Genomic DNA, 25,302 nt, shown 5'->3' on the forward strand with positions numbered 1-25,302 from the left:
TTGCTCAATAATTTGAAAAATAAATGCATTTTTACCATCGACTTCAACCGAGTAAAAACTTTAATTTCTGATACACTTTATAGCATACACAAAATTTGATACTTTCTGGAATTATGTTTTTCCCTAGATAATAATTTGAAGCAGAATGATCATTAAATGAATTTTTCAAAATATAATTTGTCAGATATTATAAATATTACCAAATGAAGGAAAAATCTGGTAGATAAAATGGTAATTGAAGAAGTATACACAAAAATTCATTAACCAGCTCAAAATTATTAAACAACTGTATATTAGAAACCAACAATATATCAGTTACTAATTTAGCTTCTGGGAAGCCAGCTGGAATAGATTTTTAGGGTGAGGCATGGGCAAAGGCCTGGAAGCTTCCATGCCCTCTCCAGGCTTTCCAGTCTTCCAGCACTTCTATTTGTTCACCAACACAGAAGCTTTCCAAACTTTTGGAGTTTTATAGAGGCTTCATTACATAGGCATGATTGATTAAATTGTTTGCCATTGGTGATTGATTCAACTTCCAACTCATCTCCCTTCCCAAATGTCAGGGGGTAAGACTGAAAGTCCTATCCCTCTAATCACATGTTTGGCTCCATCCACAACCAGCCCTCCATCCCTAGGTGCTTTCCAAAACCACCCAATTATTAACATAACAAAAGACACCTATGTCTCTCCCGACATTTGGGAAATTCCAAGGATTTTGAGAGCTGTGAGCCAGGAATTATAGCTGAAGATCAAATATATATGCGAAATATATTTCAGTCATTTGAATAATCAAATATCTATCTATCTATATATATATTTATAGTTTTTATAAATCACAATGTGGCAGCAACCAATCCCCTTAAGAAATAGGGGATTTAATCAGATGATTAACATATTGTACAAATAAATTAAGTTTTAGAAATGTCTTGAATCAAACTGTAAAGAATAAAGTCTTATTTTTCTGTGAAATATTTTCCTACAATGAAAGTTAAGATGTTTATATCCAATGATCTAAATTTTGGTCATAATTTACTAAATGGAAAAGCATTCCATGCTCATGGATCAGAATGTTATTAGAATATTATAGACATTGTTAAAATGTCTATAGTGCCCAGAGCAATCTATACTTTCAATGCCATCCCGATCAAAATTCCATGGACATTTTTCAAAGTGCTGGAACAAACAATCCTAAAATTTGTATGGGAACCTGAAAAGCCCCCGGATTGCTAAGAAAATGTTGAAAAAGAAAAACAAAACTGGTGGTATCATGTTGCCTGATTTCAAGCTTTACTACAAAGCTGTGATCACCAAGAAAGCATGGTACAGGCACAAAAACAGACACATAGACTAGTGGAACAGAATAGAGAGTCCAGATATGGGCCCACAACTTAGTGGTCAAATAATCTTCAACAAAGCAGGAAAAAAATCCAGTGGAAAAAAGTCTCTTCAATAAATGGTGCTGGGAAAATTGGACAGCTATCTGTAGAAGAATGAAACTCTACCATTCTCTTATACAATTCACAAAGATAAACTTGAAATGGATAAAAGACCTCAATGGGAGGCAGGAATCCATCATAATCCTAGAGGAGAACATAGGCAGTAACCTCTTCGATAGCCACAGCAACTTCTTTCAATATATATCTTCAAAGGCAAAGGATACAAAAGCAAAATTGAACTTTTGGGACTTCATTAAGATCAAAAGCTTCTGCACAGCAAAGGAAACAGTCAACAAAACAAAGAGGCAACCCACAGAATGGGAGAAGATACTTTCAAATGACACTACAGACAATGGGCTGATATCCAAGATCTATAAAGAACTCCTCAAACTCAACATACACAAAACAGATAATCACATCAAAAAATGGGCAGAAGACATGAAGAAACATAGAAGACATACAAATGGCTAATGGACACATGAAAAAATGTTCATCATCATTAGCCATCAGTGAGATTCAAATCAAAGCCACATTGAGATATCACCTTATACTAGTTGGAATGGTCAACATTAGCAAGACAGTAAACAACAGATGTTGGAGAGGATGTGGAGCAAGGGATATCCTCTTATACTGTTGGAGGGAATGCAAGTAGGTGCAGCCACTTTGGAAAACAGTGTGGAGATTCCTTAAAAAATTAATAATAGAACTACCCTATGACCCTGCAATTGCACTACCGTGTATTTACCTCAAAGAAACTGATGTAGTGAAAAGAAGGGCCATATGTACCCCACATAGCAGCAATGTCCACAATCACCAAACTGTGGAAAGAGCCAAGAAGCCCTTCAATAAACAAATGGATAAGAAGATATGGTCCATATACACAAAGGAATATTATGCCTCCATTAGGAAAGATGAATACGCAACTTCTGTATCAACATGGACAGAACTGGAGGAGATTATGCTGAGTGAAATTAGTCAAGCAGAGAAAGTTAATTATCATATGGTTTCACTTAATTGTGGAGCATAAGGAATAACATGGAAGACATGAGAAGGAAAGGAAGAGTGAATTGGGGGAAATCGGAGGGGGAGATGAACCACGAGAGACTGGACTCTGAGAAACAAACTGAGGGTTTTGGAAGGGAGGGGAATGGGGGATGGGTAAGCCTCGTGGTGGGTATTAAGGAGGGCATGTATTATATGGAGCACTGGGTGTGGTGCCTAAACAATGAATCTTGGAACGCTAGGAAAAAAAAATAGAGTAAGCTGACCACCCATTATGGTACTTACTCCATCCAGCGAAGCAGCAAGCAATTAGAAGAAAGCGCACCAATTTCCTTGGCTCTGTCAGACACAGACTGCTCTCATTTAGGACAGGATCAGAATGGAAGCTTGCCACCAACGACTGAGTGGTGGCTGTGTGAGTGACAGCTACATGTCCCATGAATGTGAACCAAGGTCTAGCTGGAAATACAGCAAGCTACGAGGAGGGCCAAAGTTCTCCATTCCAATGGGAATGAATAAATCTGGCAAGATGTTTAACTTTGCTTCCCTATGCTACAGCAACATGACTGGTTGCCTCTCAAAACCTCTGGTCCAGCTTATACACAAACATTCTATGTTGGCATATTAAAATCCCCTATCCCTCCCAATGTCCATATATTTCTGAGGTGGAAATTGATACTGAGGGCCAGAGTTCTTCAAGGGAGATGAGAATGTGATAATGTTGAAAATGAAGTGACTAGCACAATTTCCTGGGGGGGGGGATATATATATATATTTCAGTTTTTATCAGGAAGAGTTTTCAGTTTTTTTCAGTTTTTTCAGGCCGATTGAACACTTAAGTTCAAGGATAAACATAAATAAAGCAAATTATAGCAGCACAAGAGTTCTGTTTCTAATGCCAAGTATGGCTGTACATACAAAATTCTATAACAATTTGAATGCCTAGATTGTATGCCCTGAGTCTTTCTTGTCAGGAAAATGTCTCTAGTCCTCAGTCTAATGCCCTATCAAACAAAGTAACATCTTGCCAAATGGTAAAAATCAGAGAATGTATCACCCATTGCCCTCCTAAAACACCCTCTTTTCTTTGGTGTTATAAATCTTTACTCCTATATTCACCAGTGAAGTGAACTAATCTTGTGATTGGCAAAACACAATTTCAGATTCCCAGGTAAAACAATAACTCACTGACCCTTCTTTATTTTCTAGTTATTGGAGAAGAGTTTGCACCACAAATTTTAAGTGGTCAATGAACACTGAGCAGAAAGGATGATGATTTGAATGACCAACTTCAGAATGCAAAGAAAAATAGTGAAAGAAAACATACAAGTAACAACAACAATAAAAACCAAAACAGTACATCTAATTTACCAAAGAAATCTTTGTAATTTCTATAGTCAAGATATTTCTGAATCCCTTTCCTTAGCTATATTTTAGCATTTATTTATTTAGATAGTGAGTTAGTTGTCTCCATACCCAGTGTGGAGCCCAAGGTGGGGCTTGAACTCACAGCCCTGAGATCAAGAACTGAGCTGATATTGAGAGCCAGATGCTCAATTGACTGAGCCACCCAGATGCCCTATAGACCCATCAGTCACCTGAAGCTAGGACTCACCTCTTCAAAAATGAAAATCTGTTTCTCTTTATGTAAAAAAATAACTGAACCCATAGTAGAAAAGTAAACCTGATCCCGCATGATCTAAGAAGTTGTTAGTTAAATAGTAAGATTGGGATCTCATCCATTAGTAGTCCAACCATAAAGAATGAAAGATATGGAGAACAAAATGGTTTGAAAGCCACAGAATGTGGGTAATAGTGAATGATAATCAGAAATGCTCAAGATGCATTTAAGCTTAAACCAAAGACCTAAATAAATGAGAGGCAGTGAGAGAAACAGGATGATACAGAGGATTATGAAAAATTGTCGAGGAACCAGCCTTGATTGAATAGAGAAATCTGAGTTCTGGGTTGGGAATGAGAAAGAAAGAAAGAGACACAAAGGTTGAGACCCAGAGGGTCCAGCCAATGCTGCTGAGACTACAGTTTATTGGCTCTTTTACTACAGTTTATACAGCTCTTTTACATGATTCAAGCACAATACAGTCACTTGGGAGTCACCTGGATCATTGCATTTAAAGTTCAATAGAACAATCAACATAACGAACTACTATTAAATAAGTTTTCTCATTCAACTGTTACACTACATTGTGTCAGATCAACTAGCTTAAGAGCAAATCTGCTACGTGGTTTCCATGCTTCTGCAAGCTGTGGTTATGGCAGCACTGTAGGGCTGAACTGTGGTGGGTAGGGCTGATCTCTGACCTGGTCGTAAAACCGCAAGAACCTTGGCAGCTTGCTGTGTCTGGTCACCATAATAAATTATGCTATCTGATCTTAGTAGCATATCAATGATATTTTCTTAAAATTTTGCTAATTAAAAAAAAAAATTGGTGCCACTGACAATTGAAGGTGAATTTCCAGTCCAATTTCACCTTGAATTTCTTTCTTAGGTTTAACAATTTGTTATTACCTTCTATGTTTTACAGGGAAGAAACTCTAAACTTTGGCATGAGCAGACAAGCAATAAAAGTTTTAAGACTAAAGAATGCATGTCATATTAGCCCTTCACTTTACTAGAGTATCAGGCAGGTGCTTTAAAATGTTTCCTGTGTTGAAAACTATTGGAAATAACTTCAGTTGTTTTAGCTGAATGTAAATGCTGCTTTTGGAGGCTGCGTACCTCCAGTTGTTAAAAAAATATTGATATTGGAAAGCACTCACTGCTGAGAATCTAAATAAATATACCTGTGAGTTTTCTTTTGTACTATCATCTTTAAGAAAGAGAGGGGAAAAAAGCAAAACATCATTTAATTGACAATGTATGATACTGAGTATTGGCAGTAGGAAACATGAAGTGTTAATTTTTGATACTTTAATGTTTCACATCTTTTTGGGTCTAACTTGACAAATTCCATAGGCTGAAAGTTTAAAATTAGCTTACTTCAAGGGAAGGGGTAAAGAAAAACTATATATTCAAATGCATGTCTAAGAGAGAAGAAAAGCTGGTAAATGCCTTTGAGAAATTTGTGGGCATTTCTTGCCCCCAGGAAAACAGATACAGATTGTGGAGTGGCGTTCAGTGAAAGATATTTCTTCCAGTGAGCCTTATGCCATCGTGCTTTGGTCCTTAAATAATTCAGCTGGAATTTCTGTGAATCTTTTTACTCAGAGTTTATCATGAATATCCACTAATTATCTAAGACAAAACTTGGATCTTTTCTGGGTTAAAATTAAAGAAGGTTTCAGATGAATTGTGTTGTGGGCTAATTCCTTACAAACATCAAAAAGTAAATTACTTCATTTCTTTGTTATTTTTATCCTCTTTCTTACTCCTTAGTTTTTTCTTCTGCTTACTCCTTCTGCTCTTTTTTTTCTTTTCTTTTTTTTTTATATTTATTTTTTTTAAATTTTTTATAAACATATATTTATTTTTTCCCCAGGGGTACAGGTCTGTGAATCTCCAGGTTTACACACTTCACAGCACTCACCATAGCACATACCCTCCCCAATGTCCATAACCCCACCCCTCCTCTCCCAACTCCCCTCCCCCCAGCAACCCTCAGTTTGTTTTGTGAGATTAAGAGTCACTTATGGTTTGTCTCCCTCCCAATCCCAACTTGTTTCATTTACTCTTCTCCTACCCCATTAACCCCCCATGTTGCATCTCCTCTCCCTCATATCAGGGAGATCATATGATAGTTGTCTTTCTCTGATTGACTTATTTCGCTAAGCATGATACCCTCTAGTTCCATCCACGTTGTCGCAAATGGCAAGATTTCATTTCTTTTGATGGCTGCATAGTATTCCATTGTGTATATATACCACCTCTTCTTTATCCATTCGTCTGTTGATGGACATCTAGGTTCTTTCCATAGTTTGGCTATTGTAGACATTGCTGCTATAAACATTCGGGTGCACGTGCCCCTTCGGATCACTACGTTTGTATCTTTAGGGTAAATACCCAGCAGTGCAATTGCTGGGTCATAGGGTAGTTCTATTTTCAACATTTTGAGGAACCTCCATGCTGCTTTCCAGAGTGGTTGCACCAGCTTGCATTCCCACCAAGAGTGTAGGAGGGTTCCCTTTTCTCCGCATCCTCGCCAGCATCTGTCATTTCCGGATTTGTTAATTTTAGCCATTCTGACTGGTGTGAGGTGGTATCTCATTGTGGTTTTGATTTGTATTTCCCTGATGCCGAGTGATATGGAGCACTTTTTCATGTGTCTGTTGGCCATCTGGATGTCTTCTTTGCAGAAATGTCTATTCATGTCTTCTGCCCATTTCTTGATTGGATTATTTGTTCTTTGGGTGTTGAGTTTGCTAAGTTCTTTATAGATTCTGGACACTAGCCCTTTATCTGATATGTCGTTTGCAAATATCTTCTCCCATTTTGTCAGTTGTCTTTTGGTTTTGTTAACTGTTTCCTTTGCTGTGCAAAAGCTTTTGATCTTGATAAAATCCCAATAGTTCACTTTTGCCCTTGCTTCCCTTGCCTTTGGCGATGTTCCTAGGAGATGTTGCTGCGGCTGAGGTCAAAGAGGTTGCTGCCTGTGTTCTCCTCAAGGATTTGGATGGATTCCTTTCTCACATTGAGGTCCTTCATCCATTTTGAGTCTATTTTCATGTGTGGTGTAAGGAAATGATCCAATTTCATTTTTCTGCATGTAGCTATCCAATTTTCCCAACACCATTTATTGAAGAGGCTGTCTTTTTGCCATTGGACGTTCTTTCCTGCTTTGTCGAAAATTAGTTGACCATTAGTTGAGGGTCTATTTCTGGGCTCTCTATTCTGTTCCATTGGTCTATGTGTCTGTTTTTGTGCCAGTACCATGCTGTCTTGATGATGACAGCTTTGTAATAGAGCTTGAAGTCCGGAATTGTGATGCCACCAACTTTGGCTTTCTTTTTCAATATTCCTTTGGCTATTCGCGGTCTTTTCTGGTTCCATATAAATTTTAGGATTATTTGTTCCATTTCTTTGAAAAATATGGATGGTACTTTGATAGGAATTGCATTAAATGTGTAGATTGCTTTAGGTAGCATAGACATTTTCACAATATTTATTCTTCCAATCCAGGAGCATGGAACATTTTTCCATTTTTTTGTGTCTTCCTCAATTTCTTTCATGAGTACTTTATAGTTTTCTGTGTATAGATTCTTAATCTCTTTGGTTAGGTTTATTTCCACGTATCTTATAGTTTTGGGTGCAATTGTAAATGGGATGGACTCCTTAATTTCTCTTTCTTCTGTCTTGTTGTTGGTGTAGAGAAATGCGACTGATTTCTGTGCATTGATTTTATATCCTGAAACTTTACTGAATTCCTGTACAAGTTCTAGCAGTTTTGGAGTGGAGTCTTTTGGGTTTTCCACATAGAGTATCATATCATCTGCGAAGAGTGATAGTTTGACTTCTTCTTTGCCGATTTGGATGCCTTTAATTTCTTTTTGTTGTCTGATTGCTGAGGCTAGGACTTCTAGTACTATGTTGAATAGCAGTGGTGATAACGGACATCCCTGCCGTGTTCCTGACCTTAGCAGGAAAGCTTTCAGTTTTTCTCCATTGAGAATGATATTTGTGATGGGTTTTTCATAGATGGCTTTGATAATATTGAGGTATGTGCCCTCTATTCCTACACTTTGAAGAGTTTTGATCAGGAAGGGATGCTGTACTTTGTCAAATGCTTTTTCAGCATCTATGGAGAGTATAATATGGTTCCTGTTCTTTCTTTTATTAATGTGTTTTATCACATTGATTGATTTGCGGATGTTGAACCAACCTTGCAGCCCTGGAAAAATCCCACTTGGTCGTGGTGAATAATCCTTCCAATGTACTGTTGAATCCTATTGGCTAGTATTTTGGTGAGAATTTTTGCATCTGTGTTCATCAAGGATATTGGTCTGTAGTTCTCTTTTTTGATGGGATCCTTGTCTGGTTTGGGGATCAAGGTGATGCTGGCCTCATAAAATGAGTTTGGAAGTTTTCCTTCCATTTCTATTTTTGGAACAGTCTCAGGAGAATAGGAATTAGTTCTTCTTTAAATGTTTGGTAGAATTCCCCTGGGAAGCCGTCTGGCCCTGGGCTTTTGTTTGTTTGGAGATTTTTGATGACTGTTTCAATCTCCTTACTGGTTATGGGTCTGTTCAGGCTTTCTATTTCTTTCTGGTTCAGTTGTGGTAGTTTATATGTCTCTAGGAATGCATCCATTTCTTCCAGATTGTCAAATTGGTAGGCATAGAGTTGCTCATAATATGTTCTTATAATTGTCTGTATTTCTTTGGTGTTAGTTGTGATCTCTCCTCTTTCATTCATGATTTTATTTATTTGGGTCCTTTCTCTCTTCTTTTTGATAAGTCTGGCCAGGGGTTTATCAATCTTATTAATTCTTTCAAAGAACCAGCTCCTAGTTTCGTTGATTTGTTCTATTGTTTTTTTGGTTTCTATTTCATTGATTTCTGCTCTGATCTTTATGATTTCTCTTCTCCTGCTGGGTTTAGGGTTTCTTTCTTGTTCTTTCTCCAGCTCCTTCAGGTGTAGGGTTAGGTTGTGTACTTGAGACCTTTCTTGTTTCTTGAGAAAGGCTTGTACCGCTATATATTTTCCTCTCAGGACTGCCTTTATTGTGTCCCACAGATTTTGAACTGTTGTATTTTCATTATCATTTGTTTCCATGAATTTTTTCAATTCTTCTTTAATTTCCTGGTTGACCCATTCATTCTTTAGAAGGATGCTGTTTAGTCGCCATGTATTTGGGTTCTTTCCAAATTTCCTCTTGTGATTGAGTTCTAGCTTCAGGGCATTGTGGTCTGAAAATATGCAGGGAATGATCCCAATCTTTTGATACCGGTTGAGACCTGATTTAGAACCAAGGATGTGATCTATTCTGGAGAATGTTCCATGTGCACTAGAGAAGAATGTGTCTTCTGTTGCTTTGGGATGAAATGTTCTGAATTTATCTGTGATGTCCATCTGGTCCAGTGTGTCATTTAAGGCCTTTATTTCCTTGTTGATCTTTGCTTGGATGATCTGTCCATTTCAATGAGGGGAGTGTTAAAGTCCCCTACTATTATTGTATGATTGTCGATGTGTTTCTTTGATTTTGTTATTAATTGGTTTATATAGTTGGCTGCTCCCACGTTAGGGGCATAGATATTTAAAATTGTTAGATCTTCTTGTTGGACAGATCCTTTGAGTATGATATAGTGTCCTTCTTCATCTCTTATTATAGTCTTTGGTTTAAAATCTAATTGATCTGATATAAGGATTGCCACTTCTGCTTTCTTCTGATGTCCATTAGCATGGTAAATTCTTTTCCACCCCCTCACTTTAAATCTGAAGGTGTCTTCGGGTTTAAAATGAGTTTCTTGTAGGCAACATATAGATGGGTTTTGTTTTTTTATCCATTCTGATACCCTGTGTCTTTTGATTGGGGCATTTAGCCCATTAACATTCAGGGTAACTATGGAGAGATATGAATTTAGTGCCATTGTATTGCCTGTAAGGTGACTGTTATTGTATATTGTTTCTGTTCCTTTCTGATCTACTACTTTTAGGGTCTCTCTTTGCTTAGAGGACCCCTTTCAATATTTCCTGTAGAGCTGGTTTGGTGTTTGCAAATTCTTTCAGTTTTTGTTTGTCCTGGAAGCTTTTAATCTCTCCTTCTATTTTCAATGATAGCCTAGCTGGATATAGTATTCTTGGCTGCATGTTTTTCTCGTTTAGTACTCTGAATATATCATGACAGCTCTTTCTGGCCTGCCAGGTCTCTGTGGATAAGTCTGCTGCCAATCTAATATTTTTACCATTGTATGTTACAGACTTCTTTTCCCGGGCTGTTTTCAGGATTTTCTTTTTTTCACTAAGACTTGTAAATTTTACTATTAGGTGATGGGGTGTGGACCTATTCTTATTGATTTTGAGTGGGGTTCTCTGAACCTCCTGGATTTTGATGCTTGTTCCCTTTGCCATATTGGGGAAATTCTCTCCAATAATTCTCTCCAATATACCTTCTGCTCCCCTCTCTCTTTCTTCTTCTTCTGGAATCCCAATTATTCTAATGTTGTTTCGTCTTATGGTGTCACTTATCTCTCGAATTCTGCCCTCGTGGTCCAGTAGCTGTTTGTCCCTCTTTTGCTCAGCTTCTTTATTCTCTGTCATTTGGTCTTCTATATCGCTAATTCTTTCTTCTGCCTCATTTATCCTAGCAGTGAGAGCCTCCATTTTGGATTGCACCTCATTAATAGCTTTTTTGATTTCAACTTGATTAGATTTTAGTTCTTTTATTTCTCCAGAAAGGGCTTTTATATCTCCCGAGAGGGTTTCTCTAATATCTTCCATGCCTTTTTCGAGCCCAGCTAGAACCTTGAGAACTGTCATTCTGAACTCTAGATCTGACATATTACCAATATCTGTATTGATTAGGTCCCTAGCCTTTGGTACTGCCTCTTGTTCTTTTTTTTGTGATGAATTTTTCTGCCTTGTCATTTTGTCCAGATAAGAGTATATGAAGGAGTAAATAAAATACTGAAAGGGTGGCAGCAGCCCCAGGAAAATATGCTTTAGCCAAATCAAAAGAGATCCCAAATCTTGAGGGGGCGGGGGAAGGGGATAAAAAGAGGTTCAGAAAGAAAAAAAAAAAAAAAAGAAAGAAAAAGAAAAAAGAAAAAAGAAACAAATAAAAAAAGAAAACCAATAATGAAAAAAATATAAGAAGGAAAAATATATATATATATTAGATAAACTAGTTAAAAAACTTTAAAAAAGAAAAGGGTAAAAGTTAAAAAAATTTAGCAGAAGAAGAGAAAAAAAAATTGAAAAAGAAAAAAAAATTAAATTAACTGCAAGACTAAAGAATCATGAGGAGAAAGCCATGAGTTCCGTGCTTTGCTTTCTCCTCCTCTGGAATTCCACGGCTCTTCTTGGTATTGAAACTGTACTCCTCGTAAGTGAACTTGGTCCTGGCTGGGTTTCTTGTTGATCTTCTGGGGGAGGGGCCTGTTGTAGTGATTCTCAAGTGTCTTTGCCCCAGGCGGAGTTGCACCGCCCTTACCAGGGGCCGGGCTGAGTAATCCACTCGGGTTTGCTTTCGGGAGCTTTTGTTCCCTGAGCGCTTTCAGTAGAGTCCGGAGGACGGGAATGAAGATTGAGGCCTCCCAGTCTCCGGCCCAGAGGAGCCGAGAGCTCGGGGCCCCACTCCTCAGTGCGCCCTCAGAGAACAGCGCCCAATTACTCCCGTCTGCCTGGCCTCCGGCCGCGCTCCCAGCCAACCGAGCCTGCTACCATTTCAAGCTAAGCCCAAGCTGTGAGCTCACTCCTCAGCTCCGTCTCTGTAGCCGGCTTCCCCGTTCTAATACCTGCAAGCTCTGCGACACTCAGACACCCCCATCGTTCTGTGACCCTGCGGGACCTGAGGCCACACTGCCCCGCGTGGGCTTCACCCCAGTTAAGCCTCTGGAGCGATGTTCCTCAGCGGAACAGACTTTTAAAAGTCCTGATTTTGTGCTCCGTTGCTCCGCCGCTTGCCGGGAGCTGGCCCCTCCCCCCATGGTCTATCTTCCCGTCGCTTTGGATTCACTTCTCCACCAGTCCTACCTTTCAGAAAGTGGTTGATTTTCTGTTTCTAGAATTGCTGTTCTTCTTCTCTTCAGTCTCCTGTTGGATTTGTAGGTGTTTGCAATCTTTAGATAAGATATCTAGCTGATCTCCCGCAACCTGAAGTAGTCTCAGCCTGCTACTTCTCCGCCATATTGACTCCTCTCCCTCCTTCTGCTCTTTTTGTTCTGTTATTCCATCTCTGCCTCCCACCCTCCCTCTCTTTCCCTTTCCTCCCATCTTGTCATGGGTACATTGTTGCTTGACCACATATAGAGTATTCCAACAGTATAGGGCTGAATAAAATCCTTGTCAGGCTTCTCTCTGGGGCACTTAAAGTTTCAGCTAACTCTGACATGCACTTTATCTTCTGTGATCCGTAACCTATCCAAGTACATGTTTCATTTCACCAAAGGTTGAGTCTTTATTGTGTCCTAGGAATAAGTATCGTTAATATACCGGGTATCAATTTCTCAAATTCTGCCCATCTGACCCCTGTCCAGTCTCTATTTAGCCATCCCTGCAGGATTTACCATGGGGACACAATCCTCACCTTGTAGCAGCTTCTTGTCTGTGTGCCCCTAAGCAGCAGCTTCCTCCCCCTGTCCAATAGGCAGGGCTAGACCATATAGCTTCCATCATCATCCAGAATTAACCCCTCCACCAATGGAAATGTAGTTTTCTGTTATCTTTCCCTCAGGGATCAGAACATCTTTTAGGTAGAGCTTTAATTTAAAAATTAAATGCAGTCCAAAATAACTATTTCATATAATATCTACTACATGTAATGGATATAAAGCACATAAGTTAGCAATGCACTGTTTTGGGTCCTCAATTTTCAACCAACTAAAATCATCTTTTCCTTTTTACCACCTCCAACTTCTTACCTCATGAAAAAATTAGCATTTTGTTGTGGGGTGCCTGGGTGGCTCAGTGGCTTAAAGCCTCTGCCTTTGGCTCAGGTCATGATCCCAGAGTCCTGGGACAAAGCCCTGCATCAGGCATTTTGCTCAGCAGGGTGCCTGCTTCCCTTCCTCTCTCTCTCTTTCTCTCCCTTCCCTGCCTACTTGTGATCTCTGTCAAATAAATAAATAAAATCTTAAAAAAAAAAAGTGTTTTTTTTGTTGTTGTTTTAAGTAGTTGAATTTCCCTGGGAACATTGTTTTGAAGTTAAATGAAGAACCGAAAAAAAATTCTCTAAATAAATCAAGCAACAGCCTAATTTTGCTTGATTATTCTATTAGGAATTTACATGCACAATGTACAGTTTCCTTCTTTCCTTCCCTCCTTCCCTCCCTCCCTTCCTTCCTTTCTTTCTTTTCTTTCTTTCTCTCTCTCTCTTTCTTTTTCTTTCTTTCTTTCTTTCTTCTCTTTCCTTCTCTTCTTCTCTCTCCCTCTCTCTCTCTCTGTCTTTCTTTTCATTCCTTCCTTTGACCAACCTGACACCCTTCTCTGTAGCTATGCTCTTTAATAGCATGCTCCTGTACTATCCAGGGCTTGGCTATGGGACAGTAACCAATATGGCACAAGCAGAGGCTTGAAATAGTAAGTGTTCATTGGGTTTGCTGTGTTCTTTTCTGTTTGAGGCCCCTCCAGCAATTAATCAAGTAGTCTGCTAGAAGATGAGTTATCAAATGGAGCAGAGAGGTCTACCCCAGCTCAGAACTCTTTATAGTCTTTTCAGGCTTTCACCCCAAATAACTATATACTAATGTTCTAAAGCATCCAGTGTATGAATGAGTTACTTTTTTCATATGCATCTAAAAGAGTATTAGTTGTATACCATTTTGGGGATAATTTAAAATGAGTTGCACAAATAGTTCTGTGTGTTCTGTGGCCTAGATGAAAAATTTCAATTGACAAAACATCATTCCTTAAACAACCTGGCAACTGACTGCAGATTCATGGATGAGCTCAGTTGAGACTAGAACTAGTATCCAGGTAAAGCTATGGTCAAGTTGCTGACACTCGGAATCATGAGCTAAATATTTTGTTATTCTTTTAATTTGGGGGATTGCATATTATCCAGTATTAGATAATTAATACAAAAAAGAATTTGAAAAGGTTATTACTGATTACCTAAACAAAGTGCTTGTTTTAGAGATGCATTAAAAATAAGTTTATTTTGGGGTGCCTGGGTGGCTTGGTGGGATGAAGCCTCTGCCTTCGGCTCAGGTCATGATCCCAGAGTCCTGGGATTGAGCCCCGTGTTGGGCTCTCTGCTCAGTGGGGAGCCTGCTTCCCCCCTCTCTCTCTGCCTGCCTCTCTGCCTGCTTGTGATCTCTGTTTGTCAAATAAATAATAAACAAAATCTTTAAAAAAAAAGCTTATCTTTACTTTTGTAATTTCGTATTTACCAATATTACATAGTATATATCGAGAATTGATTTACTAAGATTTCCAGATCAACATATTTTCACATAAATATCCCCTTTGCAATTTTTCCTTATTTGATCTTTTCATCTTTGTTTCATTTCTCTTACCATTATAATAGTCACTTTAAAATATCTTAATTAGACAAAAAAGAAGCAGCCAAATTAAAAGTAATCAAGATATAACATACATGTGTACATACATGATTAGAAACTTTAATGTTCATAAACAATATTTAAAATACAAATGTATAAAATTATCCTACAGATTCTAGAAGATATTTAAAACATTTTGCTACAAAAATTATGAACAAAATTACAAGTAAAAATATTTTTTTAAATTCATCAAATTCAACATTCAAATTCTTCCATAATGCTTAGTATTTTATTGTTCTTACTATATTAATATTTCTCATAATTATATAATGAAAAGACAATGTAATTTCTAAATAAAATTATGTGTGTCTAAGACACATAACATGATGTTTTGATATCCATATACATAATGAAATATCAACTACAGCCAAACTAATTAACATATCTACCTTTGATGGGGATGGTGAGAGCATCTGAACTCTACTCTGCGAGACTATAATTAATAATACTGTGTTGTGTACTGGAAATTTGTTGAAGTGATGTAGTCTTAAAAGCAGTAGTAAGAAGAATACAGATATATCATTTTCATTGCATTTAACTTTGTGTGTTGATTATAGGATTCCTGTAAATAAATTATTCACATGTGTTGGGAGCAATCCAGTATTTTGCCATGAAGTTAAGAAGGACACAACTTAATACAGAATTTGTCTCATTTTCTTTGGGCCAGAAAAACCTTTATTCCTGAAAGGCAAGAATCTCAATTGTTTGTTTAGTATTTGATTTGCATTTTGTTTATGAGGTGCTTAATACTATTCAAGAGCTACAGTTAAATGCAGGCTACCATATTTGTCAATGCAATATATAGAAATAGTTTAAATAGAAATGAGAAATAAAATATGGCTAGAAGAGCACATAGGAAAAGCTGTTGAGATTTTTAAGATGATAACTAAGAACAAGCTAATTAAGACACTAAGCTTGTTCTTTGGGAGGCAAGATGATGATAGCTTCAACTGAGGAAAAAAATAGAAGTGGGGAAACTAGGTCAATGGTGGATTTGCTATCCATCTTGTCTCAGTGTTTTGATTAAATACTTTTCTTCCTCCCCTTGTAGTTCTTTTTAAAATTCTTTTATAGTTTTCTCTTTTTGATTCTTCGACATATTGTTCTGTTCTTTGATTAATTTTTAATGTAACATAAAAATAATCAAATAAAAATTGAAGAAGGAAAGCTTCTTAAGAATCAGATCTACTTATTGAGTTTCTGTGCTGTGTTAAGAAATATACCTGTCACCACAGAGGATACTATGCCTGGTTTCTACTCTTGAGAAAAATCCTGCTGAGGTTGATAAGCCTGGAACTGTAAGACTACATTTTATGAATTGTTCAGTTATTTCTTATCATCCACCAACATTTTATCAGTTAAAGTACCCAAAAATGGAAGAATTATTTGATGTTTTATTCATGGATTTCAAGAAAACAAATGCAAAGTTGAAAGTAATATGGAATAAAAGAATGTGGTTGAAGGCATATTTGATGGCCTAGAAAAAAGAGACTGATAAATATAAAAGGGATATAGGAAAATATTTGGATATTAGGCAATACAATGAAGGCAAAATTGAAGGTAAAAAGCATAATCAGAATTTTAAAACTCGTGCAGCTCTCTAGGTGGTTTGCAGACATTTTGTGGATGATCCTGGATGGCAAATTACTATGGCAAATTGTAGGTCTTAACATAAGGCTTAGAAATGTGCATAAAAAGAAGCTTAGGCTTTTTAGAAGAAATCAATGAAAATGTTCAAGCTTTCAGTAAGAGAGCTCTCTAAGTGACAATTTTCTCTAAGAACCCAGGACAGCAAATATATTAAGATTTTCCATAAAAGGACTTTGTGCCAAGTTATGGAGAAAAGAATGCAGTAAACAGATATTTAAAGGAGAGAGAGAGAGAATACCTCAGTATTTGCTTCTGTTTTCTAGTCTTAAAAACCCAGTGATAAATATGCTTGTGTCCCTCAGTGTCAGTCCTGAAAATTAAGAGCTAAAATTTTATTTGTTAATTAAGGTCTATTACATGTAAACATTTTTTTATTTCTAGATAATTTAGCCAACTGTTCACAAGTAAGCTAAATAGTTTATGCCAGTCTTCATTAATCTGCACACATATGTTGGTTTATCTAAGCTTGTTTACCAGCAGGTAAAAGGGAAGAAGGGAAGAAGGGAAAGAGGAGACTTGTTTACTTTGATTCAAAGGGCAGAGAGTGAAATAGTGGCAACATTTAACCTTTGACAGCACTCTAACTCTTGTTTCTGGACAGGTCTCTCTCAAAGACTATATCATCTCTCTTAGTGGGACAGGTTGTTATTGAATGCCATGTTAGCAACTCCCCTTGGACCACACTATAATTTACCACTTCCTCATCTTCCATTTCCCACCCATAATAGAAGGTAAATGAGATGAGCCATGCCTTTCTTTCATATCTAGGGATCAGTAGTTTTGTGGTTTCCTCCTCCCAAATCACCATCTCATCAACAACAAGGGCTTGTTCATGTAATGTGGTTCATCTCTCCTAGAGGGTAAGTCAGGAAGATTATTACATTGGATTACTTATTCATACAACTTACAAAATTGGAAATGTGGTAAGTATTGACTCAATCATTGGATGCATCTTACCAGGCAGGTTAGTAACACCAAGAATTAAACCAATGTGGTTAGGTTAGGGATAGCTAGTGCAGGATTAATTCTTTTATTTTCTTATCTGGTTCTAATCAAACTTGGACAAGTACCCTGACTTCTCTGACCCTTGCTTTCCTCATCTTTAAAATGAGGCTAACAATAATAGCGATTTTATAAGGTTGTTGTAAGCTTTAGATGAACTAATACAAGTAAAATGCTTAGAAAATTAACTTGGTAGTACTCTAAATATTGGCTATCATTATGGGCTCTATATTTTATATTACACATCTACCATTCCTCACCACAAAAGCACCCAAAGTTTGGGACCTCAGTTACAGGGATTCCAGATCTATTCAGATTTTGCTAAGCATTCATACTTTTTGCAGATTTTTATCTCTGTATTGAGATGAGGAACCACAAACTCCAGGAGGACAGTTTTTGGACTTCGGTGTTGGAACCATGCTGGCGTGTAAAGGTGTCAGTTTACCACAGAGACAGTTGTGAGGATCTGAGGCACAGTTGTATCTGAGAGGGTCAGACAAGGCACCTAAATTGGGCCAATACAGTTTTAATCCTTTTACCCTTTTTTTTGGTTAGTGTTTTGTCAGCTCCTACACTATTATTTTACCTCATTTATTTATAATGTATTCCCTTATTTTGAAATCTTATATTACTTAAACATTTTTACACTTTCTGTAAATTCAGTAAATCTACCTTAATCATATTTCAATATTACTTATTATTATTATTTACTTTATACACTATTTTCTAATTTGATTTATATTCTACTGTTTGGTAAAAAGAATATATGGGCATAGAGATGGTAGTAACAGAAAAGCCTATGCCACCAAAGGAAGGATTTGAAAGATTTCTGTTTTGACTCATACCATTCTAGTTTCTTTATTTGGTCTTCCAGTATTTTTGTTTAGTTACTCTAAAGGGGAGCCCTGGATTTGACAATATTGGCTAGTAACCCAGATGATTTTTGATACAAGTTATAAGCAGAACTTGCTTTTAGAAAAGCCATTTTACCATTAGGTAACATATTTATGCATTTAATCACTCATTCATTTACTCATCTATCCATACAACCATTCATTCATTCATTCTTGGCCATATGCTTTAGTGATGCAAATTCACAAATTAAACAAATTCTTTCTCACTGTTTTCTCACAAAAATATATTTTCCAATATTTGCCCAGTAATTTTTTCTGAAATACTTCAATATCATTTTTAGATGCCTGTAAGGAAATGATATATTAATTTGTATCATATTTTTATAATATTCAGAAGGGATTCAAAATTCACTTTTCCTACATTGTGTAATATCTTTGTACATTTTTTGAGTTTTGCTTTCAGAACACTCAGTGATGATTTGAGGTTTTCTAAATTTAGTTCATCCACATTTCTCTTCAAAATTATTCCTAGGCAACTTTTATTGTAACCATTTTTAAGAGATAAAAACCATAATGCATATTTAGATGTAAAAATAAAATATACAAAGTGTTACTTTACTTCTTGCTTCAGATAAAACTGTTAACTTTCTTATATATGTTTTAGACTGGTAAAAATGAGCATTTTCCATGAATATTTTAAAAGAATTAGAGAATTAGATTATTAACATAAGAAGAAAGAAGGTAATTGTGCTACCCAATATCTTCTCTGCTCTGATGTATGACTCTTCTCTAAAGCTTTTAGTCTTTACCAAAAAATTTAAGAGCTTTGAGTGCTTCTGGTATCTGTGGTGCCAGAACAGACTATCCTTAATCCACTGCCTCTAAAATTTAGGCCAGAAGTCTCAATTCTTTCTACTATAGAAATATCTCTACCACAGAAATGTAATTATATCCTGACATTATGAGGACTACTGTTATGTCATTTAATTACCAAAATGGTGTAACAGGCAAAGTGATAGATTTATCCTAACAGATCCTAGATGTTGTGGGAAGAGATGAGGAGGAAAATAAATAACATATAGACAGTGTAGTGGAACAAAAATACTTAAGAGCCAGTGCAGGCCCAAGACCTCCATTTATCTTTTTATGCACCACGCCACAATGCTATAAACCTACCTGTGTCAATAAATATGCAGTATTCCTAAAATAGTTTTGTAGAAAAAGTTAGAGGTCTTGCTAGCACGATGTTTTCTATGTTCTTCAGAGTTGTAAAACATCCATACCCAAACTCAACTGTTTTTTACTAGAAACAAATGGACAAAATATATATTCCTGAATTTAGGGCTAATAGTCACTTACAATTTCTGTGGTTTTCTAAAACAGTCACTCATTCATCTGTCAAAAACATTTTCTACTTATCTTCCAAATACCAATCACCTTGATAAATTCACTTATGTGACAGACTCAAGGACACTAGAAGGAAAAGATCCATTAATTTCTTTGATAAAGCACTTGGCAGAGTATTAAGTCTTCCTTAATAATATACATATTTTTAGCTAAAATTGTTTATTTAAATTGAAAATGGTTGTCTGAAGCCCAAGAAAAATTGGATGAAACAAATAAATTTGGGCTGTTCAGGACTCAAAACAAGCCCCTGGTCTAAGAGCATCATATAATAAATGTTACAGTTTCACTTAAATTTCAATGTTTAGATTTCTTCACCTTGCTTCTAATACCAAGTACAAATGCCTGTAACTAGCTCAAGAAACCTTTAAAATCATCTCATAGTTTTACCTATGCAATTTGTTTTTTATTAACTACCACATACTGTTTTCTATAAAATCTTACCTTTGCTTTTCCTCTGGGCCTCCTCTTTTCTAAACATTAAATTATCTTTAATATTCCAACTCATCCCCCAACTACAGACATTTTGATGCCTGTTTTGTAGTATTTCAGCAATTAATTTTATATTCACTGATTTAATAAAATTATTTACTCTCTTGTTTTGTCTAGTACTGCTTCCTGGTTTGTTCTAAAGTACTTGGGAAAAAGGTCTGGCAAAATATCCTGTTTCCTTTACCATTTGCCAGAAGCTGTTTGACCCTTAGTGATTTCAAAGTTATAAAGACTTAACAATCACATATCTGATCTACTTATTTTACAGTAGATGGAACTGAACTTGAGAGAGATTAGTTATGGGATTGTTTGTGCTGAAACTCGTTCTAACATCTGGGTCTTCTAATTCTGATAATTTTTCCTTGTTAGATCACAATCTATATTTTTAAAAAAATTCTCTCAAACTCCCAAATATAATAATTTTCTGTGTTTTTAGTGTTTTCATATATGTGTTTTTATGTGTTTTTAGTATTGTGTTTTTATATTTGTGTTTTTAGTATTGTCTCTTATATCTGAATGTTTCATAATTATTTATTTTTTTACCTAATTCCCAGTGACTAGAAAGGTGCAGAGCAAATACTATTGAGCAAATTAATATGTGAAGATTGATTAATTAATTGACCTTCAAATACCTTTCCTTTCAAACTCATACCATTTATGTGGTCTTATTATTATTATTATTATTTTCTTAAAGATTTTATTTATTTATTGGCAGAGAGAGATCACAAGTAGGCAGAGAGAGAGAGGAGGAAGCAGGATCCTTGCGGAGCAGAGAGCCAGATGTGGGGCTAGATCCCAGGACCCTGGGATCATGACCTGAGCCGAAGGCAGAGGCTTTAACCCACTGAGCCACCCAGGCACCCCAATGTGGTCTTATTATTTTTGATCCAGAATTCAGTAAGTCAAAATTGTAAAATTATGTAATCATCTCCCCTCACTGTCTCCTCCCCATCATATCTCTTCACTCAACATATTTTCAACAAATATTGATTGAGCATCTATATTGCCTGAAGCACTCTGGAGACAAATGGTAAAAAAAAAACAGGCCAAGCAATCAGAGACCACCACCTACTTTCACCGTAATAAAATTCGTGGTCTTTCAAATGGACTTTAATTAAGTAAATACTCAAACTTCTCCCTTCATACACACACACACACACACACACACACACACACACACAGAGTAGCACAGACAGTGTTTAACTAGGTCAAGTGTTGAGGAGATACATACAGTGAATCAATTATATATTTGTAGGAATATACATATGTAGGAGTTGACAGAGGGAGTAGGATAAAGATTACTTCTTAAATAGATGTTAGTGGTTGTTCTAAAGGATCTACAGAAGTTATTTAGGTGCTATTCACTGAAATAGAATACCCTGAGAGGGAACCAGATTAGGAAGACATAGCTTAGATCATATACATATTTTTTATTTTAACATAAGAGATGTTTCTATGATAATGCACAAATGTATTACTAAAATATCTCGTATTTTGCAAATTGCAAAATCATGCAAAAATAAAATTTGACTCCACAAATAAAATGATTACATAAGATCACTCATCATATATAAAATATGTAAGCAAAACACAAAAAATAAAATCTCAGAAACAATTCTAAAACAATTACCTATATGGTAAACTTCTACAGATTCACTGACATTTTACTCAGCTTCTTTGTCATTTAGGTCCTTTGTAGTCTTAAATATGGAGTTTTGTATTTCTTATTTCAAGGGATTATTAAAGACAATTTTTAAAATTAAAAATTTGATGCAGGTGTAGCTTTCCACATTTTTTGTCCATTTTTTTTTAATACAGGGGAAATGCTTTTTAATCTTAATCTGAACACACAGCTCTGTCAGCTTAATGCTATGCAAAATTTAGAGATTCTTAAAACCATCGAAGTAGGCATTAATTACACTTTTGCAGAATTTTCACCTTTTTTAAAAAGATCTTCATGTGTTATTAAAGCTTCCTTTTCAATTATGGAGTAGAATATTACTGATTACTATAAGCATACCATATTGGGAAGCATCACATATGAACCAACATGACTTTCACATTAAACTTACATCACCTCCCTATATGACATTTTTGTATGAGTCAGTTCTCACTAAAGAACCACATGTTGTAGCAGAAAATATTAAATTGAGTTTGAAATTCCTTTGAGACAAGTGGTTAGACATATGGGTCTGGAGTTCAGAGGAGACATCTGTGCTAAGATATAAATGCTAATTATCTGAACATGGTTGGTTATTGAAGACCGGTTTATGAATGAGATTATAAACAGAGAGACTGTAAAGTGAAAAGACAGGGGCTAGGACTGAGCTGGAAGAACTTCACCTTTTTATAACCATGGTCTTGAAAAGGAAATAGAAAAGAAGTGGCCAGAATGTCTACAGAAAACAGGAAAATGAATTATAGCAGCCAAAGCAAGTGGAAGACCCACAATTCAAACATTCTCATTTTATTATCATCTACCATTCTTTTACCTCTTCAAGCATACTTATAAGAAAGTAAGATTAAAACAACATTAAAAAATAGCACCCATATATTTGCATGTTGATAAAATACATCTAAATTGATATATTTAGAAATTTAAATATACGTGGTTATTCCATGTATGGATATGCATATGTACATGTATGTGTTTTTAACAAGTTTTATGGGCATATTATTGTAGACTTCTTTTTCTTCTAATCTCTCCTGACAAGATAATAAATAAATGACTCCTGGAAAATGTATTAGGGACACTGTATAGATGTGCTACCTTTGTGTGCCCTTGAGAAAGGGCAGAGGGGCACTTTTACAAAGAATTACATACATATATAAATATAAAAGATATGCCAAAGAAAAATGGCATCTGTGCCTTGGTTGACAATGATACATGGAATTTGGAAGGAATATGGAGAAGCCATCAGTAACTACTGGAAAGTTCGGGCAACAGTTCTAAAACATGTGATGCTGCTGAGAAACCAGGAGCAGCTACTAAGGAAATGGAGCTGGTTGTTTGAAGAGAGCAGCTGTAATAAATGATGAGAAGAAGGTGCTATGGAGGGAACTGAAGGAGAGTACATTGTGACACTTTTTACTTTCTGTTAAAACAGGAACATGCAGAAAAAGACAATTATGGGGAAAAAATTAAAAAGCATTATTGATGTTCTCTTTGGATAGTAGATATAGCTGAAAGTACAATGAATAATGATTCTAGGGGCACATGGGTGGCTCAGTGGGTTAAACCTCTGCCTTTAGCTCAGGTCATGATCTCAGGGTCCTGGGATCCAGCCCCACATCGAGCTCACTCTTCAATGGGAAGCCTGCTTTCCCCCCACCCCCAATGACCTGCCTTTGTCTACTTCTGATCTCTCTCTTTCTCTCTCTCTCTGTCAAATAAATAAATAAAATCTTAAAGAAAAAAGATTCTGTATCTAAGCCTTATGAATCACATTCAGAATCAGATCTTTGGATATCAATTGTATGACTCAGCAACTGCAATCCTGGTCCGGTTTTACTGGCCTTAGGGTTTTAGAACTGAGACTAGCATAAACCCTGTTGATTATGAGCAGATGGGATTTTCTACTCTTTTTCATGTGGCTTTCTAGTCCCACCCTTAGAAACAATGCCTCTTTGTAGCACTCTACTCAGTGCACGGGAGAGTGAAAGGCAGTGAGGCGGAGCAAAATAATCCTACTCTTACTGCTGAAGCACTCACGACCTACTTTAAAATTTGACTCCACAGCATTAACAAATTTGTATTTTTATACCTAACCTCTGTGTGAACCATCAGCTGTACAGTGTATGCTTCCATCTGCATCTGGATATGGGTACTTAAAACCTGCTTTGTTTAAAATTCTTTTCTATGTCATACAGCTTGAGTAATTTAAACCACAGCATGTTTTATAATGGGTGGAGCATCCTTGGGATTTGGGTGCCTTATTATGTAAAGTAGCTCCAACAGAACTTTTTGACTTGCCTTCCATTCATTATCAAATTACTGAACGGATTGGACTCAACAAGATGTAATGCAGAAAATGGTTTTATTTCTTTTTATCAGTGGCTTTCAAAGGTACTCAATCAGATCACTCTGTCCTACACTTGAGCATCATTTCATGCAAATCTCAGAGCTTCTTGGGTTTACTTTGAGGTATTAAGAAACAATTTCATTTTTATATAATTTAAACTATTATACCTCTCATTCAATTTAATACCTTTTTCTTTCCCACACAATCTCAGGGCTGACTCATACTTGGCAGATGACAGCCTGGGGAGTGGGATGGAGATTAAAGAAAAATAGCAACATTTTAGCTGATAATATCTTACTGTAGCTTCTGGAAATTCTTTCTGGCAGAGCTTTATATACTGCCTCAAAACACACAAGGTACTTTGTTTGGTATTTTGTAGATGAGTGAATTTAAGCATTGCACTGTTCTTTGAATGGGTGATGGCTCCTGTTTTAGAGTCCCTTTTCAGGTCCTGCATGTAATGGGATATCTTGCAAAGATTGTTGTCATCAGAGTCATTTCATTCATGGTTGCAAAGCTTTGGGTCAGATTCCATTCAAGATGACTCTCCAGCTATATATATATATCCAGATATATATGTATATCATGTATACATATTAACCCAGCCAAAGGTTAAAAGTGCAGGACAGTCAGAGCTCTAACATCAGAGACAGACACAATATCTTCTCACCTTTAGATTTTTTTCACTGAAAAGTGTCAAACACCAGTCCCTATCCTGGAGAAAGACCAAAAGACACATATAAAGACTTACCAGTTCTCTTGAAATCAGTTGACTTGAAATGGTAGTGGGCAAGATGGGTGGAGGAAGCACAGAAAACAGGCAACTCCCTTCATATAATTCTCCACCAATCCTCTCCTCAAACCAGTCCCCTTTTTCCCCTATATATAACGTGGGATGGGAATGAGCTAAATTTCCATTCTTTCAGGAAGGCCCCTATTTGAAATTTTTGGGAAACTACTCATCTATTATTCCTAGGTTTGGATTCTTATCCAAATTGAGACTCTCAGAAAAGTCTATTTAACATCCCCTTTAAATATCTAAGGATCATTTCTTAAGCATTTAAGTGATGAAATGGTAATGGCTATAAAGTATGAGTTATTAAAAAAAGCATAATATACAGATGCTTATGATTAAAAAAACAAGAATGACATAGAAGTGAATTAGATAGAAAGCATATTGTTTGAGGTAAAATTAATTAATTTAATTATTGATCAATCACCTGAATATTCAGGGGCATATTTAATTTTAGTTTGGAGAAAAAT

The 25,302-nt window shown here is 36.3% G+C and overlaps 1 pseudogene; it reads right to left on the reverse strand.

Moving 5' to 3' along the window:
- The window catches only part of LOC116871770, a 100,418-nt pseudogene extending 80,385 nt beyond the window's left edge, over positions 1–20,033 (reverse strand).
- Between the last annotated feature and the right edge of the window lie 5,269 nt (positions 20,034–25,302).

This window comes from Lontra canadensis, unplaced genomic scaffold (genome assembly GCF_010015895.1).
Source record: "Lontra canadensis isolate GAN:19392208 unplaced genomic scaffold, GSC_riverotter_1.0 scaffold27, whole genome shotgun sequence".
NCBI lineage: Eukaryota > Metazoa > Chordata > Mammalia > Carnivora > Mustelidae > Lontra > Lontra canadensis.